This window comes from Heterodontus francisci, chromosome 10 (assembly GCF_036365525.1).
Source record: "Heterodontus francisci isolate sHetFra1 chromosome 10, sHetFra1.hap1, whole genome shotgun sequence".
In the NCBI taxonomy this organism is placed as follows: Eukaryota; Metazoa; Chordata; class Chondrichthyes; order Heterodontiformes; family Heterodontidae; genus Heterodontus; species Heterodontus francisci.
Genome location: NC_090380.1, coordinates 84,677,456 through 84,704,315, shown reverse-complemented (window position 1 = coordinate 84,704,315; position 26,860 = coordinate 84,677,456). Strand labels below are relative to the sequence as shown.

The window sequence follows — 26,860 nt, the reverse complement described above, 5'->3', positions numbered from 1 at the left end:
TAATCACCTGATGCCATTAATACTTGTCTAACTCTCTGACGGGAAACATCACGTTTTGTTAAGTGGATACAATAATGCCGTTCTGATGAAAGGTCCCAGACCTGAAATGTTAACTTTGTTTGTGGAATTAAGAGGGCTAAAAGGGGTCATGAAATATCTTGAGCAAACAGGGTTAAAGAAAATCCCAAAGCCTTTTATTCATATATAAGGAGCAAGAGGGTAACTAGAGAAAGGATTGGCCCACTCAAGGACAAAGGAGGAAAATTATGTGTGGAGTCAGAGAAAATGGGTGAGATTCTAAACGAGTACTTTGCATCGGTATTCACCGAGGAGAGGGACATGACGGATGTTGAGGTTAGGGACAGATGTTTGATTACTCGAGGTCAAGTCGGCATAAGGAGGGAGGAAGTGTTGGGTATTCTAAAAGGCATTAAGGTGGACAAGTCCGCAGGTCCGGATGGGATCTATCCCAGGTTGCTGAGGGAAGCGAGAGAGGAAATAGCTGGGGCCTTAACAGATATCTTTGCAGCATCCTTAAACACGGGTGAGGTCCCGGAGGACTGGAGAATTGCTAATGTGGTCCCCTTGTTTAAGAAGGGTAGCAGGGATAATCCAGGTAATTATAGACCGGTGGGCCTGACGTCAGTGGTAGGGAAGCTGCTGGAGAAGATACTGAGGGATAGGATCTATTCCCATTTGGAAGAAAATGGGCTTATCAGTGATAGGCAACATGGTTTTGTGCAGGGAAGGTCATGTCTTACCAACTTAATAGAATTCTTTGAGGAAGTGACAAAGTTGATTGATGACGGAAGGGCTGTAAATGTCATATACATGGACTTCAGTAAGGCGTTTGATAAGGTTCCCCATGGTAGGCTGATGGAGAAAGTGAAGTCGCATGGGGTCCAGGGTGTACTAGCTAGATGGATAAAGAACTGGCTGGGCAACAGGAGACAGAGAGTAGCAGTGCAAGGGAGTTTCTCAAAATGGAGACGTGTGACCAGTGGTGTTCCACAGGGATCCGTGCTGGGACCACTGTTGTTTGTGATATACATAAATGATTTGGAGGAAAGTATAGGTGGTCTGATTAGCAAGTTTGCAGACGACACTAAGATTGGTGGAGTAGCAGATAGTGAAGGGGACTGTCAGAGAATACAGCAGAATATAGATAGATTGGAGAGTTGGGCAGAGAAATGGCAGATGGAGTTCAATCCGGGCAAATGCGAGCTGATGCATTTTGGAAGATCCAATTCAAGAGTGAACGATACAATAAATGGAAAAGTCCTGGGGAAAATTGATGTACAGAGAGATTTGGGTGTTCAGGTCCATTGTTCCCTGAAGGTGGCAGCGCAGGTCAATAGAGTGGTCAAGAAGGCATACGGCATGCTTTCCTTCATCGGACGGGGTATTGAGTACAAGAGTTGGCAGGCCATGTTACAGTTGTATAAGACTTTGGTTCGGCCACATTTGGAATACTGCGTGCAGTTCTGGTCACGACATTACCAAAAGGATGTTGATGCTTTGGAGAGGGTGCAGAGGAGGTTCACCAGGATGTTGCCTGGTATGGAGGGCGCTAGCTATGAAGTGAGGTTGAGTAGATTAGGATTATTTTCATTAGAAAGACGGAGGTTGAGGGGGGACCTGATTGAGGTGTACAAAATCATGAGAGGTATAGACAGGGTGGATAGCAAGAAGCTTTTTCCCAGAGTGGGGGATTCAATTACTAGGGGTCACAAGTTCAAAGTGAGAGGGGAAAAGTTTAGGGGGGATATGCGTGGAAAGTTCTTTACGCAGAGGTTGGTGGGTGCCTGGAACGCGTTGCCAGCGGAGGTGGTAGACGCGGGCACGATAGCGTCTTTTAAGATGTATCTAGACAGATACATGAATGGGCAGGAAGCAAAGAGATACAGACCCTTAGAAAATAGGCGACAGGTTTAGATAGAGGATCTGGATCAGCGCAAGCTTGGAGGGCCGAAGGGCCTGTTCCTGTGCTGTAATTTTCTTTGTTCTTTCTTCTTTGTTCTCTCTCCACAGATGCTGCCAGACCTGCTGAGTATTTCCAGCAGTTTCTGTTTTTATTTTACAATAATGTCCTGACTTGGTAATCTGCAGATCCACTGACTTTCCAAAAATAATAGCTTTATGATGTTCCATGTTACATTTCATTTGTGTCTTTTACTCAACAGCATAGGTATCTCACCAGAGACGATATCAGTACTTATGAAATGGCTTATTACAGCTATTTTATATGGAATTACAACTCTCTTTAGTGACCTCAATGTGTTGTCATCACCAAAACTGAAGCCTGTGTGCTTTTATATTCCTTAACCTTGCATGGGTCTTCACTCCTTAGTGAATCAAGGTAACATTTTAACTCATCTATTCCACATACTGTGAAAGTGTGTTAGAATGTTCTTTGTGTCCCATCAAAGTTAATCACATCTTGATGTGATTGTCAGCTAAGTGTTTGTGTTAACATCAGAGGCTAGCAGAAAAAATGGAGTTCTTTGCAGCCAATCAGTCATCATATTATCTACCTGGGATGCCCAAGGCATTTCCAGTCCCTTTGGATTGCCAGACAAGAGCCCTCAGGTTAAAAATGATTAGCAATTAAACTATCAAGATGGCCATTTTGTCAATATACATTCTGGGCATCATGTGATATGACTCACATTAAGGGAAAGTCATAGGCATAAATAACAGGCATTTTTGGGTTAAGCTGAGAGGAGAATCAGAAATTCAACCGACAGAACCCAAGCCTTGGGTCTGCAGGAAACCAAGTTGTATGAGTTTATTGCATAACTGTAATAGTTGTGATACTATTTCTGAGTAATAAACTCATATGTGGACAATATGATCAAGCTTGAACCACGTGGAATCATTTAATTGAGTTTAAGAGGCTCCAGTTTTTGTCTTCTGCAGTAATAGATCTGTTAAAAGGTGCTTCCATCCTCATTCTGTCTGTTTTTAACTCTTCCATTGCATTGATGCCTGCATCCAGTATCTGGACCATTTTGAAATCTTGCAATCATTGAGTCTTCTATTCTTTGTGTCACCGTGAAATGTTCCACTTGTTCCAGGAAGGCTGAAGGAAATTTTTAATGGCAACAGACATTTGATCCAACAGGGTGTTCCTCTCTGAGAACAGAACACCTGTTAGAACCAGGAGCCTATCCATGAGATACCTTAGCACACTACAGCAATTTAAATGCTAGCACTGATCCAGGGATTCCGCAAATAGAATTTTGTCGATCTTTTATACTATTTGCCAAAATCCATTATACATTCCTCCATGGAATGACCATCTGTTTTTATAATCTATGAAACTTTGACCATGCGGTGGCCACTGTCTGTAATGCAAGAGGCCTTGGACACAGTGCTGGATCCCGGATCCAAGGTAAGTGAGACAGTGTCACTGGGACAAGAGCAGGAAGCCCCATCGAGGGGGGATGGGAGGGTGGGCATTTAGTGCAGGGGTAGGATGTTTCAGGGAGCTGCAGAGTTTCCCAGTGCAGCCCTCCATGGGCCACAGAATTCCCACAGAGGAGGCTCCCCCCCAAGCTCACAGGGAAGTTGCCTCCTTTTACTGGGTGACCTCCCTGCATGGTGAAGGCCCTCCTGCTGCTGGTTTAATCTCAGTGGTAGCAGGAAGAGGCCCTTATGTGGCCATTAATAACCAATTAAGAATCTTAATTGGCCTCTGGGCAGGAAGGACTTCTGCAGCCTATCCCATCCCTGACAAAATTGCATTGCGAAGGGGAGGTGATGGGCCCTCCGCCCCACCTTTCATCACAATTCTATGGGCCTCCCCACCTCCAAACACATCTCAGGAAGGTCTATTAAATTCAGCCCTTGAGCTGAAACAGAAATGGAAACGAAAACTGAAACAGAAGCTGGAAAAACAACTTCAGGTTTCTGGGGAAATTGACCCTGGTTAGAAGCAGATAAAAGGAGACACAGTCCTCCCCAGATGAGGCAGACTAGGCAGACGAGGCAGATCAGACAGGAGTGGAGTGCCAGCAAGCAGAAGAAAGTGAAGACTGAATCCAGGAGCTGTTTCTATTACTTAAAGTAGAAGACTAACCAGACCCAGCCATACAGTGCACAGGTTGTCACTGAGGACTCGGATAAAGGAAAGACTGGTAAATCCACGCCATCAAGACTGTCATGAACAGAGCTGAGGAAGCTCTGGGTAGACTGCCTCGTGAAACAATGAGACCCATCTCTGTTGTATCTGATAGTTAAGGCGTAATTTGTAATACATATATTGACCATGATCTGTCTGTTGCTTCATGTTTAATTTATGTTGATTTTGGTCTGAGTGTTAAATTTAAATTTATAAAAGTACAAACTTATCCGTTTGGTTCAGTTTCCTTAATTAGGGACAGTTGGTGGATTTGATTCTTTTGGTTTGTTGGTAGTCTCCACGAGGATCATAACAACATGCATTTAGCAAATCATCTATTTTTTTCCTAAATTTCATCCAAGAACTCTAATTGAATGTCCAAACCTTCATCAATATCTCACTGACAAGCTTCCAGCTCACAAACTACTTTGCTTCTGGGTTTACTTCTAGTTGGAAGCAACAATCCCAAGGCCATACCTCGTTTCCTCCTTGGTAGGGACAGAACCCCTGTCCATGTACCCACTTCATTCTTACACCGGTCATATGGTTCAGACTCTGAGAACATCAGAGTTAATAATATCCTAACAATTTACATTTGCTTTCTGCTAGGACTGTAGTCTTTCTGTCTGATTTATTTCTTCGCTTCCAACCAGTTTTAGTCTGTGTCTATTTATAGATTCCTTAAGTGAATGCCCAGTTAATGCCAACCACCTGCATACAAATAAACTCAATTATTTTATAAATAACAAGTGGGACATAGTATGAGTTAGTATAGGCACAGCAGATTCTTGGATATGATCAGGTTTACAGATGGTCGAAGGTGGAGGACTGACCAGAAGAGCATCAGAATAGTCAAGGCTAGAGATAATTTCACTGGTCAAAACACGTGTTGGGATTCTTACAGTTCCACGTGCTATAAGAATGGCCTTATCGGCAACCTCGTAAATAGGGCCCGAGCCATTTGCTGACCATGCAAGCTTGATGCTGAAATAGGGCAAATCAAAGACATCCTGTGTGACAATGGCTACCCTGATCAGATTATTTCTCGCTGTATATCACGCAAACCTATGAACGGCCCTACGGCCGTCATTTATGGCCCTGAAAACTGCCCAGTCTACCTCAAATTACCCTGGAAGAGTAATTTATCCCAAAAATTTGAGCATCAGGTGAAGCTAGCTGTTGCCCACTGCTTTTATGCAATAGCATCACGTGTGGTGTTCGCCACTAACAATATGCTGCCATCAAGCTAAAAAGATATCCTGCCTATCACAGAAATGAGTAATATGATATATGAATTTCAATGCCAGTGTGATGTTAGGTATATAGGCCGGACATCCCACAGACTGGCGGATCGTATCAAACAACATGTCCCTTCCGCTGTTCACAACGGGCATGGTACAGGCCGTACCCAAATAGCCCGTGCTTGCAAAACTCAAAACACAGTGTCCAACATTAGATGTGATTCTGCAATTGGACAATATTTGCTAAATAATTCTCAGTGCGCTAAGAATTATGCTGACAACCAATTTCAGATTGTCAGTAGGGCTCACAGTGTCGTGCATTTGTGTGTACTGGAAGCGACATATTTAAATACACATGGCCCTATTCTTTGCAGACAAAAAGAACATGTACAAATGTTGTGTCTGTTTCAGCTAAACAAAATAAGAGACAGCCATTCACTGGTTCATTCTTCAGGGCAATGCCTTGACCAGACAGAGTCAAGCTGCCTGGTTAAAATTTCAAACAAAGGTTGGCAGTTAACTGTCAGTCACCATAAACAGGTGCATTCTCCATGGTAACACCTCTATCAATCAGAGTTCACTTGCCAACCAATCAGCACTGTCTTCTCATACAGCATAAAGCTGTTGTTTCCCTTACATTGGTATTCTTGTGGATTGTCCTGATGAGTGCAAGACAAAAAGCTTTGACAACATGTCTCTATTTTCAGCAATATTCAGGTTCTGTACTACCAAATGAATATTTAGATACCAAATACTTGGATGAGGGTTTCAGCAGCAGATGAGCTGAGGCAGGGGGTGAAATGGATGATCTTATGCAGCTGGAATTTGGAGGCCTTGGTAATGGAAAGGGTAGGATCTCTCAAGTTCAGCTCAATTTAAACTTGGACAGTCTGGTTGGGCCTCAGGCAGGGCCAGGGAGGGGGCTCAACCCGGTGGCTAGGGAACTGAGTTTGTGTTGGGGACCAAAGACAATGGATTTATTCTTCCCAATATTTAATTGGAGAACATTTCTGCTTATCCAATACTAAATGTTGGACAAGTAGGGTGATAAATCAGAGTCAGTGGAGGGATCGAGATAGGTGTTGGTGAGGTAGAGACGGGTGTCATCACTGTACATGTGGAACTTAACATTGTGTTTTCAGATGATATCACCAAGGGGTAGCATGTAAATTAGAAATAGAAGGAGACCAAAGATAGAGCCTTAGGGGACACTGGTGGTCAATGTGTGGGAGAGTAATGAGAAGCCAATGCAGACGATTCTCTGACTAGGGCTGGATAGAGAGGAATGGAACAAATCAAGGTCTGGCCTACCAGCTGAAGAAGGGAGGAGAGGCAATGCAGGAGGATGGAGTAGTCAACCATTTTAAAGGGTCTTGGCAGGTTGGAAAGGATAAGCAGAAATAATTTACCATGGTCACAGTCATATAGGATATAAAACAGTAGATGCACATGTAGACCGACAGAAATGTAATCCTACTGGCACTTTTTTTAAAATTTTGCAATATTTGAACAGCGAACCAGGATCAATGCAAACACAGGAAAGAGAAAAGTATCATTATTGGACAATAACCCAATGCCCATGGTTTCTGAAATATTTCCTAGTGATAACAGATCCACATCCTCAGGATAAAATTCCTACTTCAGTATTAGGAATTAAACTATAGTTTTCAACAGCAATGTCTTCATACCAATATAGCTGCATGATGAAATCATCAGTTCAGGAGTCTGTCCCACACATTCATCCTTGGTCCCTGCTCTGCTACATCCACATGCTCCCCTTTGTTGATATCATCATCAGAGATCGTGTCAGCATCCACACACACACACATAGGCACCGACATGTTGCACCATGGACATTTGGCAAAATTATTGACTCAGCCACAGATATGGGACAATTAATCTGTATGTAATAGCCAACCTAATGCCATCAAAACACAGTCCAATTTAAAACACATTTCTCCCTATAAATAAAGTAGCTAGGCATACAAACATCAATGGAGAGCAGCACAACTGTATTAGCTAGCGAGCAAGCAAAATAGTATGTAATACCAATGCAAATTCCTTTTGTTGACAGAATAGCTACAGCATGTCATGAGGTGGTAGATGGACCTTATCAGATGATCTCTGTGGATCCACACTGTATCAGGAGTACAAATTCATCCATAAACTATGAAATTCAAGGAGAGGGTTGTTATTGTGGCCATTGAGGTGAGGCTGTAGAAAAATCAGCAATAGGGAGATTTCTTACATTGTTATTGTCACAACACAATTTAACCTGTGATGGTTAAATGTTTGTGCAACTTCTCCACTTGCTTGTATATCTGAAGACAGGGCAGCCAACAAAGGGGCAGTGACCTCCAAATCGGGAGAATTTTATCGGATGGAGCAGATAGTACTTCAGAAGAGTCATGTAAAACAGAAAAGCAGAGTGCGACAGGAAGGGTCAGAGAGACTAACGGCGGGTAGTCAATACTAGTTTATTTATCTTGACAGACTGTTAAACCTGGTCCTGGATTCTAAAATACAGAAACAACAGCATCTCTCATGGACAAAATGTCATTTACTCACCAAAACTCGTGATAAAATTAGATAAACAGAATTGCAACTGAAGAGTGCCCTTCAGTTCCTCCAATAAAGCGATTCTCTTAAATTCACTTTTGTCTATATCTCAGCCTAACACTGTCAATTCTGATTCAGCTGTGACAAGATAATTATTAACAATAAAGCTTTTCTGCAAAAAGATGAATGGTTGTCACCACATGTATTATTCAGTTAAACAATGCTTAGTTACTATATGTAAGATTGTTCTCCAGACTATCCCATTTATGTCCATGCCAAAGCTCTTTCTTGTTAGCACAGGTGCACTTTTAATGTAATGTGATTATATGACACAGACAACTTTCAAATGACATTGGCCATTCAGTTTATCTGCCCTCAAACTGTATAATGAATGAAGCACATTGCAGTTATTGATCTTTGACATACTTGTAAAACGTGTCCCTTAATCCAATTCACAGCAAAAAAAAATCAGTTAATGACTGCTTCTAACATGGTCGTTGAAACATAATGAAGTTCTACTATGTCTTCCCCAATAGTTTTTAAAACTGCAAATGCAGCATAGGTTTTTGTTTTTACATATTTTGCAAATTGCACTCAACGTTGTATGGGGGTTTGTACTATGAGGTATTTTTATTAATTCTGGTCAAATCACAGAGTTTGTACCAGCGGAGGGTGGGGGGAGGGTGGAATTTTGTGACTTCATAAACAAACAAATCAGAGGTTGAGCCAAAGCCTGTGCTGCGTGCATTTTGTTCTCATAATTCCTGGAGTCCAAGCACTATTGTAAGGGGGAACAGGAACGGAATCCCTTACAGATCTGTCATCACTCGGTCAAGCACCATGTGCGGCACGGCTATAAAGCATTCTGTGTTTCAAGCCTCAAGGAGCGACAGCATTCGTGTTATTAAGTGCCTTCAGAGTTTCCAAAATTAAATCTTTAACTTATTTGTAACTGCTCATTCCTTCCTTAATTTTTCAAACCCACCCCACAGAAGGAGGCCATTGGCCCATCGAGTCCATGTCAGCTCTCCATGGTGCCATCCAGTCAGTCCCAGTCCCCTGCTTGATCCCTGTAGTCCTGCAAGTTCATTTCCTTTAAGTGCCCATTCAATTTCCTTTTGAAGTCATTGATTGCCTTCGCTTCCACCACCCATGTGGGCAGCGAGTTCCAGGTTATCACCACCTGCTGCGTAAAAAGGTTCTTCCTCACATTCCCCCTGCATCTTTTGTCCAAAACCTTCAATCTGTGTCCCCTAGTCCTACTACCACTAGTTAATGGGAACAGATTTCCTTGTCTAATTTATCTAAGCCTGTCATTATCTTGTACACCTTGATTAAATCTCCCCTCAATTTCTTTTGCACCAAGGAGAACAACCCCAGTTTTTCCAACCTAACCTTGTAACTAAAATCCTCCATTCCTGGAACCATTCTGGTTAATCTCCTCTGCATCCTGTCAAGGACCCTCACATCCTTCCTGAAGTGTGGTGACCAGAACTGGACACAATACTCCAGTTGGGGTCTAACCAGAGCTTTTTAAAGGTTCAGCATATGTTCCCTGCTTTTCTACTCAATGCCTTTATTTATGAAACCCTAGATCCCATATGTTTTGTTCACCACTTTCTCGACATCTCCTGCCACCTTCAAAGATCGATGCACATGCACCCCCAAGTCTCTTTGTTCTTGCACACTCTTTAGAACTGTGCCATTAAGTATACATTGTCTCTCCCTATTCATCCTGCCAAAATGCATCACCTCACACTTGTCAGTATTAAATTCCATCTGCCACCAGTCTGCCTATTCTGCTATCATATCTATGACCTGTTTCAGGTGGTATATATCATCCGCACTGTTTGCAACACCTCCAAGTTTGGTGTTGTTGGCAAATTTTGAGATTCTACCCAGTATTCCAAGATCCAAGTCATTTATATATAGCAAAAAAGCAGTGTTCCCAGCTGTAACCCTTGGGGAACATCACTGTCTACCATCCTGAAATACTTCTATTTACTACAACTTGCTGCTTTCTGTCCTTGAGCCAATTTTTTTTATCCAATTGGACACTGAACCAACCTTTTATGTGGTACCTTTGCAAATGCTTTTTTAAAAGCCATACAAATAACATCCACCGCATTCCTGTCAACAACCTTCTCTGATAATTCATCAAAGAATTCAATTAGATTAGTCAAGCATGATCTGCCTTTTACAAATCTGTGCTGGCTATCCTTAATTAACTCAAACCTCTCCAAGTGTCTGTTGATATTCTCCCTGAATATTGTTTCTAAAACCTTACCCACCACTGATGTTAAACTAACTGGCCTGTAGTGATTAGGACTGTCCTTCCATCCTTTTTTGAAAACGTTTCACGTTTTCCATACTTGGCACATAACATGTTGAATTGCTGTAACCACGAACTGAAATGTAAAGATCTGCTCAATGTAGATTTTAAACCCTTTCCCAATGTCAGTTCAAATCAGTCTCCCACTGATCCTTCAAGGGTGACGGAGGAACTGGAGCTAGAGGAGATTGAGGAGTCCTCAGAGGAGGGTGTGCACTCTAAGGAAGCACTATCACAGGACTCATGCACACCCTCTAACAGCACAGAAACACACAGACATCTCGGTGGGGACTTCAATAGAGATAACTAGGTTGTCACATGGTCAGGAGAACATCACATGTGAGCAGGATCAGGTGCTGGAGACAGGGAAAGCGGTAGAGAGTCTCCATCGGGGCCACAGGATACTCTAAGTGCTGCTCAGCTAGACACAGATGCTGAGCCTCGGGGTTCATTCACATGTGACAGCGGAGAAGACAGTTGCTGTTGTTTATGTTGCTCCTGCAGTGGCTGGTGTTGTTGGTGTGGCTGCTCCTCTTGTTCTTCATCATAATCTGACCCACACCAAGTCCTGCACACCCATCACTAGTCTGCTCGCTCACCCACATTGTCTCCCAGTCCACCAAAACGTTGATTTTAAAATTCTCATCCTTGTGTTAAAATTCCTTGATGACCTCACCCCTTCCTATCTCTGAAACCTCCTCTGACCCCACAACCTTCCAAGAATTCTGCATTCCTCCAATTCTGGACTCCCCACTCCTTTTCTCCCACCAATGGCTGTGATATTGGCCAACGAGGCCTTAAACTCTGGAATTCCCTACAGAAACCTCTCCATCTTGCCACCTCTCTATTCCTCTAAGAACCTCCTTAAAACCTACCTTTTTGACCAAGCTTTTAGTCACCTCCCCTAATATCTTCTTCTTTGGTTCAGTTTCAATTTTCCGACATTGAAGTATTTTATAAATGCTAATGATTGTTGTTGTTCATTCTAAACAATTTATTGATGTTACATAAAAAGGCCTAAAATGTCCTGGAGACTTGTACCATTGTAATAGCACATCTCTGTGAGAAGTTCATTTTTATGCTTATGCCATTAACTATATCACACCAAAATATCTCGAACTTTTGCATCAATTCTGCTGTTTGCTTCCCCAGAACAGTGGGAATGCAATCATTTCCTAGCCTCCATTAAAAACAACAGCAATCACAAATTTCAAGAAATAATGCTTCTTTTATCACCACATAGACTAAGATAATAGTGGGCCCTCTAAGAAAGTGTAATACAAAAATCAACGCACAACCTCCCATACAAATTGAAATACACCACTCATCATACATCATTATAAATATACCAGCTGCATGCTTCTTTTGCCTCCATTGTTGTGAAATGGTTGGTTTAAGGGTAATTAAAAGCTCACATAAGTTAAATATCTAAAGGCTTCACTACAACCTACTCCATGATAAAGATAGCCAATAAATAAAAAAAACTGCTTAACATAGACAATGCAGATCAGCAAAGAGAAGTATTACAAAAACATGTATAAAAAGCCGTAACCAATCGAGTTCTTGGAGACACAACATGGACAGATATAAAAGAACAGATTTCATCAAGCCAGTTCTTATATTTGTGCTGTTTTGCAGCTGAGAAAACCTTTTACATGTTATGTAAGAACAATAAAAGAAATACAATTTGAAAATGGGAATGGAACTGCTGATTGAGTCTTCAATGTCACTGCAGTGAAACTTTACCTTCACAGTGACAAATGTCTCAATTGCAATTTCATCTTCAATAAATCAATTCAAGAGTTATAATTTCCCGAGGCTGAATTTTTACCACGGAAGTGGGAAACAAGAGCCAGCTTTCTTTTTGGGTCAAAAACCAGCCTCCAGTGGGAATCTGAATAAAGTTCAGATTTTATGTAGGTGAGCCCTTAATTGATATTGAGACCGGATTCCCGTCCAATTAGAGCCAGTGGGGCTGGAAACAAAGGCGGTTACATCAAGTGAGGGACTGATTTAGCAGCTATCACTGAGACTGCTGGCTGTCTTGAGAGAGATATCTGCAGTTTGTGCTTTGGCTTTCCACTGCACCAGAGGAAAATGAGATATTGCAGGGGAGACAAGGCCTGGCACTAGAGATACTGACCTGAATCTATTGTTGGAGGCTGTGAGGGAGAGGTGGAAAGTCCTCTTCCCAGAGAACACCTCATCGCACCTCTCTCTTCAACATTATCACTCTCCAATTTCTCCTCCTCTCTTCCCTCCTGCTCCTCCCCCAGTGAGCTGTATTCTTTCAGGGCCAGACACCCTCCCCAATGTCCACACCTCTCTGGAGGGATATGGAGAGCGTAGCAAACCACCAGAATTTATTTTTTAAATTCTTTCATGGGATGTGGGAGTCACTAGCAAGGCCAGCATTTGTTGCCTGTCCCTAATTGCCCTGCTAAGCCATTTCAGAGGGCAGTTAAGAGTCTTGCACATTTCGGTGGGCCTGAAGTCACATGTGGGCCAGACCCGGTAAGGACGGCAGATTTCCTTCTCTAAAGGGTGTCAGTGAACCAGATGGGTTTTAATGACTATTAATGGTAATGTCATAGTACCATTACTGATAGTAGCTTTCAAATCCAGAATTGAATTTAAATTCCACCAGCTGCAGTGGATTTGAACCCGTGTCCCCAGGGCATTCGTTTGGGCTTCTGAATTACTAGTTCAGTGACATTAACACTACACCATCGTCACCCCATGACTGAGACCCTTGCAGGACTGGATGGCACTGGAATAGCATCTTCAGAAGCCCGATGGTTTGCTCAATTGTTGTCCTGCTGAGCAGATGGCATTGGTGGTTCTGTGGTTCTCCAGCATGTATTGGAGTTCAGCGTTTACCTGGATCTGTTTCTCTGGACTCAAGAGATAAAGATACTTGTTTTGATCTGTTCATGAGATGTGGGCGTCACTGGCCAGGCCAGCATTTACTGCCTATCGCTAATTGCCCTTGAGAAGATGGTGGTGAATTGCCTTCTTGAACCACTGCAGTCCATGTGCTGTTAGGAAGGGAGTTTCAGGATTTTGACCCAGTGACAGTGAAGGAACAGCGATATAGTTCCAAATCAGGATGTGTGTGGCTTGGAGGGGAACTTGCAGGTGGTGATGTTACCATGCATCTGCTGGTCTTGTCCTTCTAGGTGGCAGAGGTCATGAATTTGGAAGGTGCTGTCTAAAGAGCCTTGGTGTGTTGCTATAGTGCATCTTGTCGATGGTACACACTGCTGCGACTGTGTGTCAGTGGTGGAGGGAGTGAATGTTTGTGGATGGGGTGCCAATCAAGTGACCTGCTTTGTCCTAGATGGTGTCGAACTTCTTGAGTGTTATTGGAGCTGCAACCATCCAGGCAAGTGTCTTATAGACAGTGGACAGGCTTTGGGGAGAGAGGAGGGGAATTACTTGCCACAAGATTCCTAGCCTCTGACCTGCTCTTGTAGCCATGGTATATATATATATGGCTACTCCAGTTCAGCTTCTGGTCAATGGTAGCCCCCAGGATGTTAGAAGTGGGGGAATCAGCAATCATAATACCATTGAACGTCAAGGGGAAATGGTTAGATTCTCTCTTGTTTGAGATAGTCATTGCCTGGCACTTGTAAATGCCAGTGTTGTAGCTATACCGGAACAGGGTCGCGGCCAGTTCTGGAGCACAAGTCTTCAATACTCAGCACTTCTGGCTGAGAATGTGATAAATGCAGGTTCAACTGAAGCATTCAAAAGTGAATTATACTGTTATATGAAAAGGAAGAATGTGCAGTGTTACGGGGAGAAGGCGAAGGAATGGAACTGAGTGAATTGCTCTTTCAGACAGCCGGTGTAGACATGATGGGCTGAATGGCCTCCTTCTGCACTGTAACAGTTCTGTGATTCTGTGAAGATTGTTGCAAATGCTTCAGCCTTATCTATTGCACTGATGTGTTGGGCTCCCCCATTATTAAGCATGGGAATATTTGTGGAGCCACCTCCTCCAGTTAGTTGTTTAATTATTCACCACCATTTATGACTGGATGTGGAAGGACTGCAGAGCTTAGATCTGATCCGTTGGTTGTGGAATTGCTTAGCTCTGTCTAACACCTGTTGCTTACGCTTTTTGGCATGCAGGTAGTTATAGGGAAGGATTTCCCTACATCCACATCATGTGTGGCTAAGGTTGTACATCCTGACATATCCCTACAGACTGTTTTAAATGCCATGAGTAGCTTTGTTAGGTCTTCTTGTTGTACTGCATCTGAAATATGTAAGCATAGTGTCCTATCTCCTTAACAATTCAGTATTAGCTAACCGGATATAGGAGGTTCTATATAAGAATTGTCTAAGCCTCCTTCTGCTTCATCCTCACTATTCCTTTCATCCTCTCTGTCCCTACTACCTGACATACCTGTGCTTGCTTATCCTCCTCCTGATGATGATATTGTTTTAACATATTGTTATGACACAGCCGATTCTTTTTCTGGCGATCTGGGTTATCAATCAAATAACTCACTTTACGAATTCTCTAGACCACTTCATATTAATTTAAATAATATTATTTAAATAATTCTAGAGTCCATTATCAAAGATTTTACAGCAGAGCACTTAGAGAACAGTGTTGAATCGGGCAGAGTCAGCATGGATTTACAAAAGGGAAATCATGCCTGACAAATCTACTAGAAATCTTCGAGGATGTAACTAGTAGAGTTGATGAAGGGGAGCCAGTGGATGTGGTTTATTTGGACTTTCAGAAGGCTTTCAACAAAGTCCCACATAAGAAGCATGTAAAACTAAAGCACATGGGATTGGGGGTCGTGTATTGCGATGGATAGAAAATTGGTTGGCAGACAGGAAACATAGAGTAGGAATAAACGGGCCTTTTTCCAAAAGGCAGGCAGTAACTAGTGGGGTACCGCAGGGATCGGTGTTAGGACCCCAGCTATTCACAGTATATATGAATGATTTAGATGAGGGAACTAAATGTAATCTCTCCAAATTTGCAGATGACACAAAACTGGGTGGGAGGGTGAGTTGTGAAGAAAATGCAGAGAGGCTTCAGGGTGATTTGGACAAGTTGAGTGAGTGGGAAAATGCATGGCAGATGCAGTACAATGTGGATAAATGTGAGGTTATCCACTTTGTTAGCAAAAACAGGAAGGCAGATTATTATCTGAATGGCTATAAACTGAGAGAGGAATATGCAACGCCTGGGGTGGGCGGGCCGTTTCTCGACGCTGCCGTCCCACGTAAGTTGACAGTGGAAGTGGGAATAGATCAGGAAGGGCCCCCCCCAGCTTCCCACTCCAGAAGAGAACGATAAAACACCATGTCTGGACAAGACGTGAATACTACAGGGGGCCAAGAAGGCTATGGGAAGGGATGATTTACATAATGCAGAGACCCAAAATAAAGCTCAGCCACTCCAAAAGTTCCACACAGTGCCAGTGCTGTAGGAGGCTGTGCCTTTCCAGGCAGAGAGTCTTGGAACTTTGTGCTCTGATCCACAATGACCTGAGGCTTTGCGGCCCCCATGGCAGTCCCCTACCTGCAGCCGTCAAGGTCACCATCGCTCTGCATTTCATCCACCATTCCAATAATGCGGGGAGTGGGAGGAGCACATTCGGGCAGACAAGGGAAGAGCATGACTATGAATCTTCCATTCCCTATGGAGTCTGTGAAGGTAACATTACCTTTAGTCATGTTGGGGAATTGAGAGAGGAGGGGTGAGGCTAAACTTCTATGCAACTAGATCATTCCAGGGATCAGCTGAGGACCTATGTGGCATCTGGTTGGCAGCTCATCATGCCATCAGGCAGGTCACAAATGACATATTTCATGAGGGCGGGGGCTACATCCACTTTGACACAGATGGGCCTGCACAGACACAAAGGGTATTGGGTTTTACCTTCATCCCTGGATTTCCCCAGGTGCAGAGCATCATTGATTGCACAACTGTGGCTATCAAGGCACCCAGTGATCAGCCAGGGAGATCTATCAACAGTTCTGCGACCACAGAAAAAGCTTCCTCCATGACTCCATCATCCACCAGTCTAGGCTGGCTCGGGTCTTCACTCCATCTCCAAAGGTGAGTGAATGGATCCAAGGGGACAAGGGAAATCCCTTGAAGCAATGGCTACTGACCCCTTGACAGGACCCCCAGAGTAACAGAGGCGATACAGCCAATGCCACCTGCTCAGCAGGACACCCATTGAGCTTCTGAAGTTGCAATTCCGATACCTGGACTGGAGAGGCATCTAGACAGCCCAGTGACCTGCTCCCCTTTGGCGTATCACAATAAACTGTTTGACACTGGAGCAGACCTGAGTGTCGAGTGATTCTTCTAGATTCATTCCCGCTAACATAGTCACTGTTGCAATGTAGGAAACACAACAGCCAATTCAGCACAGGAAATTCCCACAGATAATCTGTTTGAAGTGTTGGTAAGGGATAAATGCCAGCCAGGACACCCCTGCTCCTGCTCTTCTTCAAATGGGATTTTTAATGTCCAGCTGAGAGAATGGACAACACCTTGGCTTAACTTCTCATCTGAAACACATCAACTCTGACAGTGTAGCAATCCCTCATTGCGACACTGCACTGCCACACCTGGATTATGCATTCAAATCTCTGGAGTGGAACCTAAACCATAATCTTCTGATTCAGCAGCAAGAGTGCTCCTGACAGAGCCACAAAATATATATTTTTTTGCACAAGTAATTATTATGACATGGACTGTCCTAGCAGGAAAAAACTTGTAGAAACTTTCGCCTGAATTTTGGGCTCCACTTTGGAGCTCTGATCTATCACGGGTATCAATTCAGAACTCAGATGAAGGCCAGGATAACCAGCAGCAGGAGAAGCACCAGCAGGAGCAGGAGCAGCAGCAGCAGTACCAGCTTGATCCTCAGAGACCCTGCAGCTGCACAGGAGACAGGGAATCAGCAGGGAGGTAGAGCTCAAAGGAGTTTATACCCATCACACAAGGTAGACAACAGAGATAAGCTTCCTCAGTATTTCAGAACATGACTGTCTCAGGAGGCTCAGAGTCTCACACAGGTCGTGGTAGACATTCACAGTCTACTAGAACAAGACCTATTGTGAACTGGGCCTGGAGGCTGCGCCTTACCATTGACTGTCAGTCACCACCACCCTCAACTTCTTTGCCTCTGGATCCTGCCAGGGCTCTGCAGGATTTCCCAGTCAGTGACTCACAAATGCCGACGAATGTTGGATTATTTGCCAAGGCAGCAAATATTTCAACTTTGGCAGCAATGATATCAGTCAGAGTGAGTGGACACTCAAGTTTGAAGCTCTGACTGGCTTCCCACAGGTGCAGGGCATCATTGACTGCACCCATGTGGCAATTAATGCCCCCAGATAACCCAGGAGTGTTCATCAATCACAACGGCTTTCAACTTCATCAACATGCAGCTACTGTGCAACCAGAAAAAGATTGTTATTCAGTGGTGTGGAAGATTTCTGGGCAACTGCCATGATGTTTTCATCCTGTAGCAGTCCACCCTCCCTCATCTCTTTGCAACTCGAAGCAGAGATGAAGGAGACCCGTTTAACAAGTGGCTGATGACACCCGTGAGGAACCCAAATAGTAAGGCCAAGGAGTGATGCAATGAAAGGTATAAAACAACCATATGTGTCATTTTGCAAGGAATCAACATGCTGAAGATGTGCTTTGGGCTTCTGGACACATCTGGAAGTGCCCGTCAGTACATATCAACAAGGATCTCCAGAATGGTCATGCTGTACTGCACTCTGCACAACATTACCCAGCAGTGAGGTTTAGACCTGTAGGAAGAACAAGGCACAGAACTCAGAGCCTTTTCAGACGATTCCAAGGAGGAGGAGACAGAATGTGATGTGGCCAATGCACCAGCGGCGACACACACTGCTACCCAGGATGCCCTCATTATTGTGAAGTTGACTTGCATTCTGCCATTCCACCCAGCTGACAGCCACATGCTAAAGGTACTTCCCCCATTCCCCCAACACAAAGCGGTCCTGCAAACAACCAAGCCTCCCTTTCACAGCCCCCCATTGCTCAGCATCAATTCATGTCTTACCATTCGACACAAGCGAAAAGACCACTTTCTCGACAGCAACCAAAAATGGGCAAGACGGGAAAGAGGTGAAAAAGGTAATATTTAAATGGTTTGAAGAAAACCCAGAAATTTATCAATCTAACACTGTGCCAGCTGCTCAGATTCCTGCTCCGACTGCTGTGATGCTCCTGGCCAATGTCCTCTGGGTTTTGGCATCTGTGAGAACCCCACCATAGACTGCTCCACCTGCACCTGTGTAGAGGCAAACTTGGCCATTGGGATACAAGGCAGCATGTGGGGTACTGGCTGAGGTGGGGGCAATGGGTAAGAAGTGGAAGTACTTTGAGCTGAGTCCCCACTTCCATGTTCCCTTTCACCATTATCCCTTTCATGACCCACCCACACTTCCCTGCTGGCAATAAGCTGGAGAACACTTTGCAATGAATGTCCAAGGTGAGGGTATCATGCATCCTATATAAGGTGACATTCATAGTGTACAAGCCATTGATGAAGGTCTGCACCTGTTCACTTGCCATGTTTGATTCTCCACGCAGGCAGCCACTCCCCATGGATGAAAACATCATCACAAAGGCCTGTGACATTATGTTACTCATGCTTGAGATGGACTGCTCCAATCTCTCTGCAAACGTATACAGTGAGACTGGAATATGTGCCATTACATTGTACATTCTTTGCAGCTGCTCCAGAAGTATCCTCTTCATCAACAGCTCCCTAAATTCACCATCTATGTCCAGCTGAGCAGAGATTTGAGTGCTCTGCACCCTCCCAGGTAGATCTCCACTATCTGCTCTTGCTCACTTGTCATGGAAGTCACCAGGTGAAAACCCAACTATCTGCCTTCCTGGTCTCACCCAATCTCAGGGATGCATGGTCTGTATGAATACTATGATGTTGCACCTTTAGAGTGAGTGACCTCCTCTGAGGAATCATGGTTGTGCTCCTGGATCACCTCCTGCGAGACGCTTGAAGATCACTTGGGAGATTAAAGACATGAAATAGAACTGTAAAGCTAAGAATGTTTTAAGTGATCATTATGCACATGGTCATATTTCATTGATTGCTGACACCAATTCAGCATGAGTGAATGTTCTATGTCAGGTGCCTGCATGATATTTAATTCAGAAACCAGCTGGCTGGGAGGCCTCCATCTCCGATTTCCAGGCATGCTGAGACTCCACTGATGTCCAGCACTTCCTCCTCTGCAACAGCAGTTGCGAGATTACTGGAGGGCCATGTCTGGTTCTGTCTCTCCCTCATGCTTTGTGTTCATTTCTTCTGCAAGGAGGGAAAGAAGTGTCAGTGGTGCATGGACAGATGGGAATGTGAGCAAGTGCATAGACAGAGAGGGATGGGTGTACCTCCAAGGTAACCTAGTGTGAGGAGTGATGTGAGAAAGCAGAGTGAGGGGGTTGGGATAATACACACATCAGGATGTAGTTGAATGTGCCACTTTACTCACCTTTCCTGCCCTGCTTAGGTCATGAAACCGCATTTGGCATTGAATCTATGAGCCTGGCACCACACTCCTGCTGCTGACCTCATGCACAACCTCCAGCCATGAATTTTCTGTTTCACTGACAGGCTTCTTCCTCCCATCAATAGGGAAGAGTATCTCCCTGCAGCCCCTCACAGGCCCTAGTATCACATCTAGGGAGGCATCACTAAAACAAGGCATGGCCTTTGAATGTCTGGTCTCTATTCTGTCAATCCCTTGTGCTCCCAACTCGAAAAGCCATCAAATTACAAGTTTGCAGTGTCTCTTTAAATACAGAAGTTGTGATACACTCATGTGGGTCATCAGCATGTTCACTCACACCACCTCGACAGGCAACCTGAAAATCATATTGTTACACAGAGACTGGGTTAAAAAGTCACTGACAGATGCACTGCACCTACACTGGGGTTTCCCACACGTGACCGGACACCATCTCTCCACCACTCTGCTCCCAGTGCATCATGAACTTAAAATCCATCCTTTTGTTCTAAACTCACTCATAGGAAGAACAATTTGTAGCATTCATGTTAGCTAAAGCATTTCATAAAATGGATAGCTGGCTGTGTTACAAGACAGAAATTCAAATTAGGTCAAGGCATCAGTGCTCCATTTAGCACTGGGAGTCCTCAACATTGATTCTGCACCCCTTGAAGTCTCATAGCATCAGGGGGAAGGAAACCTCCTGTTGAATACCACCTATGGCCCTCCCTCAGCTGATGAATCAGTATCCCCCCCCATGTTGAACACCACTTGAAAGAAGCACTGAGGGTGGCTAGGGCATAGAGTGTACTCTGGGTAGTGGTATAAAGGTGCTTCCATTCGTAATTATTTTGAGGACTCCTGTTTAAAAGATTGTGAAAATTGGTTCATTTGAAAGCGCGAGGAGATGGCTGGATTTGTTTATTTTTTTAGAGGGTTACTGGAAGTACACTTTGGATTTTCTTTTAAAAAAACACTTCCTGGAGGAGACAATGAAGTGCTAAAATAAACATAAGGAGCCTTGCTGGCTATTGGAGTTGTTTGCAGAGAAGTCACATGTCCAGGTTTTTGGTTGTCAGGAGTTTGGCTTTTTGATTTGGCTTGGACTGTTTGAATGCTCAATTGGTGTGTAGCCTGCTAAGAAAGAAGCCACCCAACCCAGCCTTTTCCACCAGTTTTGGAAAAGCTTCTGAGAATCCGGTGTGATAGCTGAAACCACTGATGAAGTAATTGCCCCCCAAAAAACTGCAAGACAAGTCCTTGACCTCTCCTGAACAGAACTGCTCCAGAAAGATCCCAGTGCCAGCCGTCTACATGTACCCGGACACCAGACCAAAAGGCCATCTAGAACATTTCATATATTATCCTTTTTCTTCAAGAATTGATAATAACTTGCCAAAGTATTTTTTTTAAGTTAATCTCTGCAGAGCCAGTTTTTTCACTTTTCTTTTTTTTTTCTTTAACTGGTGTGTGTTTGCACGTGTGGTTGTTATTTTGGAAGATATATATTTATACTTTCATATTTGAAACTGTGTGTGACAAAGCTTTGTATCTCTGTTGAATAAGTCTGTTTGATAATAAATCAATAATTTTGTTGCTTATTAAAGAAACATGGTTGGTGGATTTTTAAATTTTGAAACTAAATATAGATAAATTATATGATTGGGCGTATCGGTAACTGGGTAGAACATTTAGACATACGTTGTGACCAATGGAGTAGTCGAACTAGAGAAAAACAGTGCATTCCTCCAACTTTGTTTGTAACAGTGGGGACTTCAATGTCCATCACCAAGAGTGGCTCGGTAGCACCACTATTGAACGAGCTGGCACTGTCCTAAAGGACATATTTGCCAGACTGGGCCTGTGGCAGGTGGTGAGGGGATCAACAAGAGGGAAGAATCTACTAGAAGTTGTCCTCGTCAATCTACCTGTTGCTGGTGCAGCTGTCCGTGACAATATTGGTTGGACTCACCACCGCAAAATCCTTGTGAAAACGAGGTCCCGTCTTCACACAGTGGATAGCCTCCATTGTGTTGCATGGCACTACCACCGTGCTAAATGGGATAGATTCACAACAGATCTAGCAGCTCAAAACTGGACATCATGAGGCGCTGTGGACCAGCAGCAGCAGAATTGTATTCAACCACAATCTGTAACTTCAGACAGGGCATTTCCCCCACTCTACCATTACCATCAAGCCAAGGGATCAATCCTGGTTCAATAAGCGTGCAGGAGAGCATGCAAGGAGCAGCACCAGGCATACCTAAAAATGAGGTGTCAAACTGATGCAGCTACAGCACAGGACTGCTCACATTGTAAACAGTGAAAGCAGCATGTAATAGACAGAGCTAAGTCATCCTACAACCAACGGATCAGATCAAAGCTCTGCAGTCCTGCCACAACCAGTCGTGAATTGTGGTGGACAATTAAACACTGACTGGAGGAGGAGGTTCCACAAATATCCCCATCCTCAATGGTTGGAAGCCCAGCACAAAAAGCAGGACAAATCTAATCCGGGCAATTATGAGAGATCATTAACAAAGCGATGGATGGTGTCATTGACAGTGCTCTCAAGCACTACTTAAACAGTAACAACCTGCTCACTAATGCTCCGTTTGGTTTCTGCCAAAGCCACTCAGCTCCTGGCCTCATTCTCGCCTTGGTCTAAACATGGACAAAAGTGCTGAACTCAAGAGGGTAAGTGAGAGTGATTGCTCTTCATACCAAGGCAGCATTTGACCGAGTGTGGCATCAAGGAGCCCGAGCTAAATTGTAGTCAGTGGGAGTCAGGGGGAAAACTCTCCACTGGTTGGAGTCATACCTAGCACAAAGGAAGATTGTTGTGGTTGTTGGAGACCAGGACAGCTCCAGGACATTGCTGCAGGAGTTCCTCAGGGTAGTGTCCGAGGCTCAGCTATCTTCAGCTGCTCCATCATAAGGTCAGAAGTGGGGATGTTTGCTGATGATTGGTATGATGTTCAGTACCATTCATAACTCCTCAGATATTGAAGCAGTCCGAGTCCATATGCAGCAACACCTGGATAACATTCAGGCTTGGGCTGATCAGTGGGAAGTAAAATTTGCATGACACAAGTGCCAGGCAATGATAATCTCCAACAACAAAGAACGTGACCACCTCCCCATTCACATTCAACAGCATTACCATTGCTGATTCCCCCACTATCAACGTCCTGTGGGTTACCATTGACCAGAAACTGAACTGGACCAGTCACATAAATACTGTGGCTACAAGAGCAGGTCAGAGACTGGGAATTCTGCAGTGAATAACCGACTTCTTGACTCCCCAAAGCCTGTCCACTATCTACAAGGCACGAGTCAGGAGTGTGATGGAATACTCTCCACTTGCCTGGATGGGTGCAGCTCCAACAACGCTCAGGAAGCTTGACATCCTCTAGGACAAAGGACGACAAAGCAGCCCATTTGATTGGCACCCCATAACCATCTTAAAACATTCACTCCCTCCACCACTGATGCACAGTGGCAGTAGTATGTGTCATATACAAGATGCACTGCAACAACTCATCACACCTCCTTCGACAGCACCTTCCAAACCCTCGACCTCTTCCACCTAGAAAGACAAAGACAACAGATGCGTGGGAATATCACCTTCTGCAAGTTCTCCTCCAAGCTAGTCACCATTCTGACTTGGAAATATATCACTGTTCCTTCACTGTCACTGGATTAAAATCCTGGAACTCCCTCCTTACCAGCACTATGGGTGTATCTGCACCAGATGGAATGCAACGGTTCAAGAAGGCCTCTCACCACCTTCTCAAAGGCAATTAGGGATGGGCAACAAATGCTGGCATTGCCAGCGATGCCCACATCCCCTGAAACAAATAATAAAAATAGCTTCTCCCTTTCTTGCTTCCCAGATTGTCCTTCCCCCATTCCCCACACAACCAGGAAAGAAACACATGAGAACTCCAATCATTGCATGCATCAAGGCATTGTTACAACCCTGCACTGTGCCATTGGGCCACCTGTTTAAAAGGTGATACACAGTGAATGAGTTTGTTACATGTTACATCCATATAATAATCAGAACAGTACAACATTGACAAGCAGTTCGCACACTCACATTAAAAATCACATCTTGCATCTAACTGAGCTTGTTAATTTTTGGGGATAACTATAGTTTTCTACAAAGCCACAAGTAACAATCAGGTTGCATCGAATCCGCCTGGGCTCTTGCTCCTCTCCTCTTCAGAACTGAAGAAGGGTCACTGACCTGAAACGTTAACTCTGCTTCTCTCTCCACAGATGCTGCCAGACCTGCTGAGTATTTCCAGCATTTCTTGTTATTATGAATGGTTAGAATCTGTTTTAAGTGTTGGTTGAGGGATGATCGTTAGCCAAAACAGCAGGAAAACCCCACAGCTCTTCATCACATAATATCACAGGATCATTAACATTCATTTGGGAGAGTAGATGGGACATCGGTTTAATTTCTCATCTGAAAGACCTCACCTCTGGCAGTGCAGCACTCCCTCAATACGACATAGTGCCAGCCTAAATTATACGCTCAAGGCTCTGGAGTGGAACTTAAATTCACAATTATCTGATTCAGAGACAAATATACAACTGACTAAGCAACAGCTGACGTCTGTCTTCAACATATTAAATAATAAACATTGTCTGAAATGCATTAAATGATAAACATTGACTGAAATATGTTAAATAATATTCAGATCAATCTGTTCATCCATTGGTTGACTCTCGAGAGCTCAAGTTGAGTTTTTTGCTCGATAGAATTTATTTTCGGAGACTCCGAGTTTAAGTGACCGTCATTGAACATGTTATCTATACACATTAAAAAGTAGTTAAAACTTTACCTTTTTAACATAGAAGCCTGAACAGCGAGTCCCCGGCAGTGTTGAATCATCTGTAATTTACAATCATTTCCCTTTCATCGTTGTCCCAGATCAGTTCAGTTTGAGATGTATCTAGACAGATACATGAATGGGCAGGAAGTAAAGAGATACAGACCCTTAGAAAATAGGCGACAGGTTTAGATAGAGGATTTGGATCGGCGTAGGCTTGGAGGGCCGAAGGGCCTGTTCCTGTGCTGTAATTTTCTTTGTTCTTTGTTCTTTGTTCTTTGAACAATGTCTGAAATAGACAAAGGTTTATGTTCTGAAACGTCTCGCCACTCCCTTGCAGAACAAACATCAAGCAATAACACATACTTCTTATGTCACGTCAGAAAATAAACACATCAGTATTTCTGAACCATAAGGAGCGATGTTTTCAATAATCTGATTGATTGCCAGTAATTAACAATTAGTGAGTGTTATTACTTCACTCACTACAACATGACATTGTTTTTTCAAGCAAATGAAACTAAATTGTGTGGTTTTTATTGACCCAGGAAATTAGTTGAAGCTGCTGCTTTATATCTGAGAGAGAAATGGAGAAGTGATTTTGTGCAAATACTTTAGGCACGAAAGAGATGGGAAAGATGGGTTCTTAATCTGTAACTCCAGTTTAGCCAATGCTCAGTGCAAGACGTTATCTTGGTAAAGGAGTTGGAGCCAGCACTCGGAACAGCTGCTTGGAGGTCATTGACGGGCTGATTGATAATTAAATTGTCTGCTTGTGCTGATTAAAGAGGCTGCACTTCATTTTGCACTTTACAGGAGCCACCAGCTGAAAACAGAATGGACATCTTGCTCAGCGTTCCTCCTGCTCTCCATGACGATTTGGAGAAGGAGGAGATGAGGCCTGGCAGAGCAACTCCAGCTGCTGCAGCAGGAGAGAGGGACAGGAGGATGAGAGGGGCGAGGAAGGCTCTCAGTCAGAGGCCCTATCCACCCAGGGTATTCAGAAAGCAGGATTCCTACAGTCACATGACAGAAGAGCAGTGCATGAGGAGGCTGCACTTTACCAAGGAGACCACTACAGAAATCTGTAGCCTCGTGGAATGAAGACTCAGACATTGCACCAAGGCCAGGAATGCATTGCCTGTGACAGCCAAGATCACAGTTGCATTTAATTTTTATTCGACTGGAAACTTTCAGGTTACCACAGGTGATATCAGTCACATCTCACAATTCTCTGTGTACTCTACAGAAGGAAGGTGTTTGCAATGCTATATTTGTTTATTTGTTGATGGGCTGTGAGCATTGCTGGCAAGGCCAGGATTTATTGACCATCCATAATTGCCTTTGAACTGCTACAGTCCATTTGGTTTAGGTACTCACACAGTAAGCTGGATTTTATCCAGCCAACAGGAGCGGGAGTGGAGGCACGAGGGGCTGAAAAATTGGGGTTGATGTGCTTGCCCAGAAACCCAAGGTCCTGTCACAACACGGCAGTACTGCAATTTGTATTGGTGAACAGCGAATTACAATCCATTTGCATTGAATGAAAGCCATTTTATGGGGGGCATCAGATTTAATCAACAGCGCACAAGGATCACGTGCCTTCAAATCCCCGGCCATTTAAAGGTGGCAGCACCAAGGCAAGGCCTCAGTTACACCATGGGAAGGAAGCCGTGGTGAGCAGTGGAGAAGGGAAGACTGGGGAGTCGAGGCAATGTCAATCTGCGGTGCTGGGCTCTCAGCATGAGTGGGCACTGATGGGCATTAGTGCGTATTTAGAGGGGATTAGATCACATCGTTGGCACCAGCTGGACCTCATCATCACAAGGCGAGCCTTTATAAACAGTGTCCAAATCACACACAGCTTCCACAGTGCAGACTGCGACACCGACTCAAACCAAAGAAGCTACGTCACTCCAAGCAGAAGGGCCACTCGTGCATCAACAGTAACAGAATTTCTTATCTACAGCTGTAACATAAGTTTCGAAATTCACTTGAAAAAGCCCTTCAAAACACTCCTACAGGGGATGCAGAGACCAAGTGGGCCCACATCAGAGACGCCATCTATGACTCAGCAATGACACTTATGGCAAACGTGAGAAGCAGAATGCAGACTCAGTTTGAAGAGCTGGAACCTGTCATAGCCACTGAGCACATTGCACTGTTGAACTACAAGAAAGCCCCCAGCGAGTTGACATCC

At 44.0% G+C, this 26,860-nt stretch overlaps 1 protein-coding gene across 6 annotated transcripts in view; it reads right to left on the bottom strand.

Moving 5' to 3' along the window:
• LOC137374584 (NXPE family member 3-like) overlaps positions 1–26,860 on the bottom strand; it is a 94,128-nt gene that overhangs the window by 51,844 nt on the left and 15,424 nt on the right. For all 6 annotated transcript variants that reach the window (XM_068040910.1, XM_068040914.1, XM_068040913.1 and 3 more), the window contains exon 2: positions 24,673–24,949. The gene's annotated coding sequence lies outside the window, so the exon portion shown is untranslated. The remainder of the gene's footprint in view (positions 1–24,672; positions 24,950–26,860) is intronic.